Raw genomic sequence first — 12,816 nt, 5'->3', positions numbered from 1 at the left:
CTTAACATTCAAATTCTCAAATGGAAGTAAACAGTACGAGAGACTGACATCTTCAGAAATTGAGGCAGACATGACATTAAAGGATATTTACCCAGAAAAAAAAGACAAAAATCTTCATTGTTCATGCTTTCACAAAAATGTAACAGTTACTTAACTTAGCTTTAATCTTACCTCACCCCTATGTTCCCAGTGTTATTTTTGCTCTTAGGATGGATATGACCTTGGATTGGACTTGAACTATCACTAGAGAAGATCAGACATGGTCCACCTGGCAGGTGTGAAGTACATCCAATCAGAATCAGAAGTGAGACTAAATAATTTTGAATTGAAGGTTGAGCTAATAATATCAGAGTTTAATAAAATAATTAATGCTCCAAGAGTTAGGCCAGTTGGAAAGCAGAGGGAACTGAGTCCCTCAATCTAAATAAGGATGCCCTAGAGTTGTCGAATCTGAACAGGCTCATATGTACCCAGGTGAGCTGCCCTATTTACTGTCCATGGTTTGGCAATCAGGAAACCAGGATCCTGAGCAGAGGCCAGGAAGAGCCTCTATATACCAGAGGCAGAAATTACCCGGGGATTAGAATTACTCCACCTACAGAAATTCTGATTCCATCAATTTATAGCAAGTCCGGGAACCTGTGGGCCACACTTTGGGGAAACAAACAAACAAACAAAGGTATTAAGGGATAGTATTAAATTTCACCCCCAACAAGCTGGTCAGCTGTGACACCAATAAGGGAGTAAGTTAAGATAAAAAGGAGGTGAAGTCAAAGCAGGTGCAGATGCAGGGCATCAATCAGCAGCTTCACATGATGGCTGAAACAGGCCACTGAAGCCAGCAGATGAAGAATGAAAAAGAGAACTATTCTGGGCTTTGGTCCCAAGACAATTCAATCAAACGGGTCTTGGTGGATGTTTTGATGGGATAACTCTGCCCCAAGCTGATGCCCATTTCCCACCCAAGTATAAAGAGCCCTGACATGTTTTCAGCTGGGTGGTTACATAGAGGACAGAATCAACTTTGAGAGAAGGTTGCAGGTAGGAACCTGGTGTAGAGAACTGGAGCAGATGTAGGTTGTCTGGAAGAGTTCAGAAGGAAAGGAAGCCCATCTGGTGAGATGGTAAGAGCAGCAACACTTCCCTGGGGAAAGATGCACTCAATCAGCTGGAATTTGGTTCTGCCAGGATGGCTGAGGGCAAGATGTGGCAAGCAGGACACTGACAGCTATGTTTCATAGTGGGGACACATGAACTGGCTGGATTCTACTGGGATAAAAGCTGCCAGAGTGGGAAGGAAGGGTAGCGTAGGGGACAGGAGACAGGTCTGCAGCTGAACTGAGTTTGCATCCTTTGTGTTACTGCTTGTTGGCTTGAGAAACTTGGGCAAAATACGTATCAGTAAAATGTAGATAATTATAGTTTCTACCTCTTGGGTTCTTGCAGGGATTAGATGTGATAATCAAGGTAAAGTGACTGGTAATTACTAGGCAGATACTATCTATGATGGATGTTGTTATATTAAGTTGTCTTCTCAGGCCTTTCTCTATCAATCAACCCTCCTTCTTTCCAAGTGTTCCCCAACCACTGGCTCGTTGCTGCATAATTTAATACTCAACCCAAACTTGCTTTAAAAATGAAGCTGCTTGAAAGATTCATCTATATCCTGTCATTTCCTCACCAACCATTCACTCTGCTCATCCCTCTTCTGCTGCTCTTGTCAGGGTCCCTGATATTGCAATCGCAGATCTATAGGCACTTCTCAAAAGGTTGCATCTAGGGCTCTTTGCCACCCCTGGTTCTCGTCCACTCACTCCTCTTGGGCATCCCTCCCTCCTTGCTGGCTATTCTACCAGGTTTACCTGTTTCTCCTTTCATGAGCAAATCATACCTTCTCACTGTTGTGGAGCTATTCCTCATCCGTACCACCCTCCCATTGTTTTCGCCAGGCATTCCTCATTTCTCACCAGTGTGTGCCACATTGCAGTCACTTCCCCAGTGTGTTCTGGCAGCCTTTTGAACCTCAGAATGTAAAATCTTCCAGTATCTGAAAGTATCCTTGCCTGTCCTCACTTCCTATATGCCCAACAAGGCTTAGTCAATCCACCTAATCACCAGTAACATTTTATTTCCAAAGTATAAATTCATTATGTTTTCTGTCTCTCCCTACCCACAGTTGTCCACATTTCAATAAATGGCTTCATCACTGACATGGTTGTTCAGACCATAGAGCTAGAAATCATCTGTGACAAAATGTTTTCCCCTGTATTTGAGAGCAATGTTGTAAGAAGACAGAACAGTGCTGCCTCCAAAGGATACTCACTTCTTGCCATCTCTCCTGCAACCACACAGGTCCCAACCACCATGACTTCCTTCCTGGACAACTGCTGCATGCTTGTCTTCATGTTTCCATTCTCGCCCACCTGCAATCCATTCTCTACCTAGAAGTCAAGGTCATGTCATATCACCTCACTTCTCACTGCCTTTAAGTACCTCCTAGACCAGGGGTGGGCAAACTTTTTGACTCGAGGGCCAATGGGTTCTTAAACTGGACCGGAGGGCTGGAACAAAAGCATGGATGGAGTGTTTGTGTGAACTAATATAAATTCAAAGTAAACATCATTACATAAAAGGGTACGGTCTTTTTTTTTTTTTTTTAGTTTTATTCATTTCAAACGGGCCGGATCCGGCCCGCAGGCCGTAGTTTGCCCACGGCTGTCCTAGACTCTAGAGTATCTTCAATGGACTTCAAAACATTTGCCTTGGGAGTCATGGTGTCCCATAATCTGACTTCTGACAACCTCACCATCGTCATCGTGGTTCACTCCCCTCTCTCTTGCTGGGCTTTTCATTTCTAGCTCCCTGCCAACCTCACGGCATAACTCACCTGCAACATCCTTCTGGAACATTCTTCTGCCTGGAACATTCCTCACACTGATCTGAGTATGTCTGAGTCTTTCTCAGCTTTCAAAACTTTTCTTCAATGGTAACTCCTTAGAGAGATCTTCTCTGAACATCCCACCCAAAATCCATTCCGCTGACCCATGATTCTCAATGCCAGCATTTTATTTCCTTTGTACTATTAATAATTTGTACTTATTTTACTCAATAAAATTGTTTTTCTTTCAATATCTACCCCACCACACCTCCTTTAGAATCTAAGTTCCATAAAGATGGGGACCTTTTCTCTTATATCCCCAATGCCTAGCATAGTACCCCACTCATAGGTAGGCTCCTTAAATACGTGTTAAATGATCAGATGAGTTAAGTAGATTACAAATGTCTATGGTCTCCAGAGATTACACTGCACACAAGAGACCTACCCACCCATCCAGGCCCTTCTCCTAACATCTCTCTCTATTACCTCAGTCCTGCAGCCATGGCAATCCTTAGGCATCTTCTAAATGAAATAGCCTCCCTCAGGATAGTACTTCTACCTGGACTATTTTGCCTATTTCCTTGTCCTCCTAGAGAACTCAGGAATTATCTCCTCTATGATTTCAACTAGCCCCCAGCCCACCTCAAAGACTCAGCTTACCCCCTCATAAGCGCTCATATTTACTCCACTATGAATGGCTCCTATTGGGAATGATTTGTCTCTCCCCAGTCCTGCTCTCCTTTAAACGGTGTGTGCCTCAAGGACATGTTATTTGTTGATGTATCACCAGAATGTAACACCTCACATAGCACGTAATGGGAACTAAGAAAAATTTATCAAATAAACAAACAAATAAATAAATCAATATTCCTCTCCAGATGGTTCTTGGAATAACTATATTCGACTACTTGTTTATTAGTCTTGCTGAAGTCAATATGTTTATAATTTTAGACTAGAAATTCAATGGCATGTAGAGTAAATTAGCTTGATGTAAGCCATAGTACTAAAGTTATATGTAATAGCATAATTATACCTGGTATCAGATAATTAGATGTAATTGAATGTAAAAGGTTTTAGGTGCATTTTCACTAATGGTTGATTCTTGGTACTCTTGGGCATTTGTAATATTGCCAATTGACATGTAACTTGGTGATGATCCATTTCTGTTGTGAAAGCCCCGTATTTGGCAGAACGCTTTTCTCTCTGACGGTACAGCAGATGTTATTTTATACATTTACTACACTGGACAGCATCAGTCAAAGGTAAGTGGAGGGTAATCTCTGAAGACATCCATGGTCCCAGCAAGACAAATGTGTACAAGTGGCTGTATTTGTTTCCGCCTAGAGAACATTAGTTTTCAAATAATTTTGACCTCAATCTTTCCCTGGCTGTGTCCTATGTCAATTCTATAAAACAATAACAAATATAAACCATCTTTCTGTGCCTTCGAGGTTGATGCTCTGGCCTCCAGCATCCTCTGGGCAGGATAGAAAACCCCAAAGACTGAGAAATGTCTGTGTTGCAGGGGAGGTGGATCCAATTGATATAGGAAGCAAATAGCTTTTCATTGAGCCTATAATGCACCAATTTCGGCACAGAAATATTAAAATTGCACTTCATTTGAAGTACCATGAAAGGTGTTTTGGGAAGTATAAGAGTATACAGTGCCTACCCTTCAATTTTTTGTTGCCACTTAAGAATTATTTAGCAATCTTGTGTCATTCAGGGAAGCAGGATCCAATTTAAATGGTTAGAAAAACCAAACAAGGGTCTATCCACAATGGTGAAAGGAGATGTCCAGGTACCCAGAGATTAGCAACAGTGGGAAGCCATTAACACCTTTAGGTCTGAAGGGGAGAGAAGAGGAAAAGTGTTGCTAGGGCCACGAGGGAGGGCCCGTGACAGTAGCTGGAGCTCTGTAGGGTTGCAGTCCCTTCTAGAAATGCCACTTAAAACCAACCTAGAAAGAAAAATTTCTTCTCCTGGGTGTCCAGGTGATTCAGTCCAAGGAGAATCAACACCAGGATACAAAAAAGTGAGGATGAGGAAATGACAAAAGGAGAATAATAACCAGTTAAATTCCACAAATCTAATTATGATTACACACACACACACACACACACACACACACACACACACACACACACTTTCTTCTGAACCATCCCAATTTTCAAGACAGTCTTTGCTGCCATATGTTTCTGAAGCTTGGTCATTGAAAACCAGCAACCTAGAAACATGCAATTTAAATTGAATGTTCCTCTAATGCCCCTTTTGTGATCTTTGTTATTCAGATTGTTTACATAGACCAAGGGTCACCAATTACTTTGCCCCTAGAGCTAGATTGTGGAATGCCAGGAAATTGCTTTCAGTGATACTGCAAATTAAAAAGCAGAGTCACAGAACCTCAAAAGACATTGATTATCCAGCTTGCTACTTGACTGGGGAGGTCAGATACCTCCCATAGTAACTCTCCTATCTGTAAACTTAGCGAAGGTTTTTCTCTAGCCTGAGAAACAAATGCACTTTATTTCACATGTAGATAAATTATTTTGATATTGTGCTTCTACTTTTGGTAAAAATTTACTGTTCTTTGCATGCACAATTATTCTGCCTTATATCCTACACGTTTACCAAATTGGGAGAAACTGAAGAATATTTAATAATCTATGCAATAGATTCATATTTTTGTAAGTGAAATTATCCATTACCCATCCCTGGTTAAGATTATGACTTTCTGTATTCCTAGTTATTGAGTTTCTAAATTTATTCCATTAGTGTGTCAAATTCAGCCTTATGTTTATTCATTTTCCTGGAATAATATTGATAATCTCTCCAACATTTTCTGCTACAATCAGTTTTCTTTTAATTTGCCCTAGTGATAGTATTTCAAATGTTCAGGCATTTTTTTATTAGCTTTTTTTTCTTCATCCGGTTGTGCTCATTCTCTATGCTTTCTTTCTCATATTTAACTCTTGAAAAAAATCACAGGAACGATATATTTGTGTTTTTTGATCTATTATGTTATTTGAAGTCCTATTTCTCTAATTTTTATTTCTGTAATGTAATGTTTCTCTAAAGAATAATATTAATGGGTATATGGGTTATATTTTGATCCAATTAAACTAGTTAAGGTTGTTAACTCCTTAAACACTTGCCTGATTTTTATCCTTAGTTGTTTTTCTCCCCACTGTGATTATGTATCAAGCCCTACTTCTATACTGGATACAAATGTTAACAAGCACAGATCTTGCTATCAGGAAGATTTTTAGTAAAAATAAGACTTCCAAAGCTATATCTCCTGCCCAGTCCTCTACACTGAACCTCAGACTCACATTCAGCTGCACTCTCTTGAGTCTGATAGGCATCTCAGACTGAGCATATGTCTAGCCAAACCCTTGACTTCCCTCTACTACTCTGCTCCTCCCACAGTAGTTCCTTTCTCAGTAAATAACAACTTCATCCTTTCAGGTACTCAGGCCAAAGTCCTTGGAGCCATCCTGGGCTTCTCTTTTTCTATCACATTTCACAACAATCTTTCAGAAAGATCCATTGGTTCTATCTTCAAAATAAATGCAGACCCTCCAACATGATCCAAGCCACCGTTGTCTCTTGTCTACTTCAATAACTAATAGCTTCTTAATTGACCTCACTGTTCCCACCATTGGTCCCCATTATCTATCCTAAATATGTGTCACTCCTCTGCTCAAAACCCGCCAGTGGCTTCCCATATAACTCAGAGTGAAAGCAACAGATCTTACAGATTGCTGGCAGAATGTCCAACATGATTTGCTCTTGCTACCTCTCCAGGCTTATCCACTGTCAACCTTCACCTTGCTGACATGTGCCAGTCATACTAGTCTCCTTGCTCTTCCTTGAACATGCTGAGCCTCCTTCCCTTCAGACCTTTGCATGAGCTGTTATCTCTTCCTACAATACTTGTCCTCCAGAGCTCTGATAGCTGGCTCCCTTCTTCTTTCACATCTTTACTCAAGTATCGCCTTATAAGAAAACCCTTCCCTTCCCATACTATTAAGAGAGCAACTCTCCTCTTGAGATTACTATCAGTCTTATTTTTCTGTATAACAACTATCACCACCTTACATACTATATGTGCACTCTTTCAATTGATGTCTCTGCACTAAAATGTAAGCTCCACAGGGACCGGTTTACCTATTATGCTCCTTATTGTATCCTTAGCATGAGGAACCAAATCGGTTCTTTATAAATATTTGTTGAATGAATGAGTAAACATGTGCCTAGATGACCATTGTTGAAGGTCAAATGTACAATTGCTATACAGACTTATGAAACAAGGGGTGTGCATGTGGAGATGAATGATTACTTCAGGCTAGAGGACCCAGGACAGTTCATGCCCCAGGAACCTCTGATCCTTTTCGATAGAATGAAAGGCTGACAGCACAGTGGTTGAAAGCTCAGGCTTCCTGCCAGACATACCTGAATTCAAAATTCAAATCTGAACCTTGCCACTTACAAGTTAGGTGACCTTTGGCACTTCATCTTTCTAACCCTTCATTTTCTTTCTTTATTTTATTTATTGATTTTAGAGGGGAGGAAGAGAGAGAGAGAGAGAGAGAGAGAGAGAGAGAGAGAGAGAGAGTTATTGTTGTTGTTGTTCCACTTATTGATGCATTCATTGGTTAATTCTTGTATGTGCCCTGACCAGAGATTGAACGCGCAACCTTGGTGTATTGGGATGATGCTCTAAGGAACTGAGCACTGAGCTACCTGGCCAGGGCTACCCTCCATTTTCTTTTCTTTTTTAAAAACTGTTTTTATTTTATTTTTAATATATATATTTTTATTGAGAAGAAGGGAGAGGGAGAGAGAGATAGAAACATCAGTGATGAGAAAGAATCCTTGATCGGCTGCCTCCTGCATGCCCCACACAGGGGACCGAGCCCGAAACCTGGGCATGTACCCTGACCAGGAATCAAACTATGACCTCTTGGTTCACAGGTTGACACTCAACCACTGAGCCATGCCAGCCGGGCCATCCTCTATTTTCTTAAATGTCAATGTGAGTAATGCCTGTTTCCTAGAGTTAATGAGACTGAAGGAGTTAATATATGTGATGCTGGCTGGGCCTGGTGCAAGAAGCGTGCCTTAATACATGGCCGCTGTCATTAGACAAACAAGAATTAGAGGAGGTATCATGGATGCAGAGAACAGGAAAAACAGACATAAGAATCAGGGAAGCACAAGATGTAGCCGATGAAAAGCTGAATGGTCTCATCTTTCTGAACACGGGGAGCACACACAGACAGCAGGAGATAAAGAGGAAGAGGAGATGGCTGTGGTCAGACCATTGAGGACCTTGGATGGCAGCCACGAGTGTGAACTTTAACCAGAGGCACCAGGAAGTCATTGAAGGCATTGCATCAGGTCATGGCTAGAATGACATGGTTGGAACAAACTGATCCTATTCGGTGGGAAGGAAGGCTTGAGGTATCCATGTTCAAGTTAATACTGTAGCATGGGATTTAGAATAAGACAGGCTTTGAGCTCTGCAACATTCTAGCCAGTTATTTAATCCCTCTTCTTAGAAATTCCTCAGTCTCCTCATCAGCTACCCGGAGGCAGTAATGGTGCTTACATCAGCAGAGTTTATATGAAGATGAAATGAGTTAATACATATAAAAAGCTTAAGTTGTTCTGTTATATGGAAAGCACCCTGTTAGCTACTTTCAGAGCCTTATTCCATAGTGAGATTGGGAAACAACGAAAAAGACAAGTTCTAACGATATTTTGCAGGTAGATGCAAAAGGACTCAGATCTTGAAAATGCTTAAAATTGAAGAGAATTCTGATGTTTTGCTCTTATGTTTCTGCATCAACCAGGGTTCTTAATTGTAAGTACATAAGCAAATCTGCCCTAAATTAAATTAAGCATTTAATCCTACCTGCCTAGCTCATGAAATCTTCAGAATGTTCCTAGAATCAGGGTTGGGGACTATTTAACAGGAACAGTGCACAAAGCATATTGCGAAGACCTTACTGTTACCTTGGGGAGCAGACACCACAATCCCCACCTCTGAAGTTGGCAAGGAAGTCAGAACTTCTAAGCTTGCTGTCCTGGAAAGCCAAAAGTATCCACCTGCCACCATTGCCAGAAAGTAAACTCGAAATAGTATCTCTTCTATTCCATTCGTCTCACTGATGTAGAAGCCATGCCTGGCTACTACTGGTGCGGGAAGCCAGTGGCAGACACCTTTGCCAGAGCTTCAAGACAGGCCAGGAAAGAAATGAATTTTTTAATGCTTAGAGGCCACAAACCATGATGAATATCAATTTCTACTCTTAAGAGAAATTAAAGTTATGAGAAAGCACATATTTGCCCTCGGGTGAGGAAATGTTGAAAAGTTGAATTTGGAGTTGAGATCCAATGGAATATTCAGTAGAATACATCTAGCAGACAGCTGGATATGGATTTGGGGTTTAGAATTGCATTTTGGAAATGGTTATTTAAAAGTAGAGATCTCTGAAGCAATACAAGAGCATGAAATTGTTTGCTGAACTCTTAATATGTGGTTTTCGGACCTTTCTTTTTGATTTTGCTTTATTAATTTTGAGAATTTATTTGTAGTTGATAAAGTAAAAATATACAATGCTAAAAAAAATCTATGGTGTTTGATTTTATTAAGTGACAGATTTATCTTCCTGTAAACTCTCTAATAGTCAAATAATTATTTAATTTAAAAATTAAATAATTTTTATTTAATGGTCAAATCAGTTGATCACTATTAAATGAATTATTTAATTTTAAATTAGAATTATTTAATGTTTGTTTAAACTATTTAATTTAATCTAAAATTTCAATTTAATTTTAGAACTAATATTTTTATTAAATTATTTAATTATTAAATAATAATTATTAGGATTATTTAATTATTTGGAATTATTTGATTTTTGTTCTTTTAGTCATAGTGAACATAATATTGATTAATAAATATCTTGTTACATCAAGAAAGGTCATATACAATTTTATAGTCAATATTCAAATCATTTGCCAATTTGGGGGACTTTATATAAATTTTGGAGGGTATTTTTTCCTTCAAGCACTAAATGAACTTTAGTTTCTGAATAGTTTTCCTACCTCATAAGGTTGTTGTATCAGTCAAGGTTTGATCGAGAAGCAGAATTGCTATGTACATTAAAATATAAGAGATCCACTCTAGGGGTTAGACCTGTATGCGGATATAGGAGCTGGTGGCTCAGTTTCTGCAGGGTGTTGGCTCTTCCCCAAACACTGAGCCTGAATTGTGGAGCTTTGGGATCAGGCACACAGGCAAATGGAAAGGGAAGCTGGATGTGTTTGAGAGCAAGGACAAATGGGAGCCTACACTGATAAACTGGAGCCCCAAGAGGCCAACTGGGACCTGTGAGGCAAATTGGAGCTTGCATCTGTCTTTCACCACCTCCAATACCAATACCATGATGGGGGGGGGGGGGGCAGGGGTGTGTGGAAAAGCTGGTGTCTTCATCACAAAGGTGCACATGGGGAGAAACCAAGATGGCGGCATAGGTAAACACCTGATATTGCTCCTCGCACAACCACTTCAAAAATACAACTAAAAGACAAAACGAACATCATCCAGAACCACAGGAAAGCTGGCTGAGTGGAAATTCTACAACTAGAAGGAAAGAGAAAAGCATACTGAGACTCAGAGGAGGTGCGGAAGTAAAGTGCAGAGGTACGGAGGCACATGTGGAAAGGGCTGGCAACTGAGGACACGGTTGTCTTTTTCAATTGGGAGGGAGTCTCAAGCTCCCGACTGCTCTGAACTCCACTTCCGGGCGAGTCTCTGGGGACCCAGACTCATACGGGGAGAAACTGGACTATCTGGCAGCAGGCAGAACTTGAGGGCAGCTTTCCCTCAGAGGTGCTTGCAGCGATTACCATGGGACACTGAGACCCGGGGCCTATTAGGGCAGGACTGAGGATCAGCCATAGCTGTTTGCTCCGCCCTGTTGATTCCCTGAGACCCCGCCCCACCCAAGCTGTGCACAGAGGCTTTTTCATATGAATGACCTGGCCCTTTGCAATCTACAATTACCTAACAAACTGCAGCTGGATCAGAGAGACCCAGAACATCCAAAAGAAGGCCCTAGGCCCCAGAGCAGCTTGCATTGCTTCACAGCTGGGCCTCATCTGGGCACCTCCAAATCCCAAACAAAGAAGAGGAATCTGCAGATCTCTCCATAGCTTCTGCTGGGTAGCCTCAGGCAGAGGCTAAATTAGCACCTCCTTAGAGATCCAGTGCCAGTGTACCCAGTGGTCAGAGTGGGACCCTCCAGATTACAACTCCTCAGATCCATAAGGGACACACTCAGGAGGCAGACTCAGTGAGCACCAAAGCCCCACTGAAGCAAGTCTTGCCCCATAAGGGTGTCTTCAGCACAGAAGTTATCACACCATAGACACAGCTGATTCTCACAGCCAATTGGCCTGGAAGTCAATTCCTCCCAGTGCCCAGTGATACCAACTACAATCAAGGCTTAACTACAACAAGACTGTGCACACAGCCCACAAAGGGGTGCACCAAGAGTGTCCACCTCAAAAAAAAGAAGAACATCTGTAATAATCTGAACAATAAAGATTTATTAATTAAAAAAAAAGAGTGTCCACCTCAGGTAATTGGGGAGGCTGAGCTACTGGGCCCTATAGGACACCTAGCACAGAAAGCCACCCTATCAACACAGGGAAGCAGCCAAAATGTGGAGACAAAGAAACAGGTTACAAATGACAGAAATGGAGGAAAGCAAACTACTGAATATAGAGTTCAAAACCACGGTTATAAGGTTTTTCAAGAATTTTCTAGAAACCACTGATAAATTTAGTGAGACCATCAATAAATCTAGTGAGACCCTCAAGGATATGAAAAAGGACCAACTAGAAATTAAGCATACACTGACTGAAATAAAGAATATTATACAGAGATCCAACAGCAGACTAGAGGATCACAAGAATCAAGTCAAAGATTTGAAATACAAAGAAGTAAAAAACATCTAACCAGAAAAGCAAAAAAAAAAAAAGAATCCAAAAATATGAAGATAGTGTAAGGAGCCTCTGGGACAACTTCAAGCGAACCAACATCCGAATTATAGGGGTACCAGAAGAAGAGAGAGAGCAAGATATTGAAAACCTATTTGAAGAAATAATGACAGAAAACTTCCCCTACCTGGTGAAAGTAATAGACTTACAAGTCCAGGAAGCGCAGAGAAACCCAAACAAAAGGAATCCAAAGAGGACCACACCAAGACACATCATAATTAAAATGCCAAGAGCAAAAGACAAAGAGAGAATCTTAAAAGCAGCAAGAGAAAAACAGTTAGTTACCTACAAGGGAGTACCCATAAGATTGTCAGCTGATTTCTCAACAGAAACTATGCAGGCCAGAAGGAAGTGGCAAGAAATATTCAAAGTGATGAATAGCAAGAACCTACAACCAAGATTACTTTATCCAGCAAAGCTATCATTCAGAATTGAAGGTCAGGTAAAGAGCTTCACAGATAAGAAAAAGCTAAAAGAGTTCATCACCACCAAACCAGTATTATATGAAATGCTGAAAGATATTCTTTAAGAAGAGGAAGAGAAAAAAATGGTAAAAATAAAAATTATAAACAAGTACATATCTATCAACAAGTGAATCTAAAAATCAAGTGAATGAAAAATCTGATGAACAGAATAAACTGGTGAATATAATAGAATCAGGGGCATAGAAAGGGAGTGGACTGACAATTCTCGGGGGGAAAGGGGTGTGGGGGGTGTGGGAAGAGTCTCGACAAAAATCATACACCTATGGATGAGGACAGTGGTGGGGGGTAAGGGCAGAGGGTGGGGTGGGAACCGGGTGGAGGGGAGCTATGGGGGGAAAAAAGAGTAACAACTGTAATAATTTGAACAATAAAGATTTAATT

The sequence above is a fragment of the Myotis lucifugus genome, unplaced genomic scaffold (assembly GCF_000147115.1).
Source record: "Myotis lucifugus unplaced genomic scaffold, Myoluc2.0 scaffold_388, whole genome shotgun sequence".
NCBI classification, from domain to species: Eukaryota; Metazoa; Chordata; class Mammalia; order Chiroptera; family Vespertilionidae; genus Myotis; species Myotis lucifugus.
The sequence above is the reverse complement of the archived record's forward strand: the minus strand, read 5'-3'. Positions refer to the sequence as shown.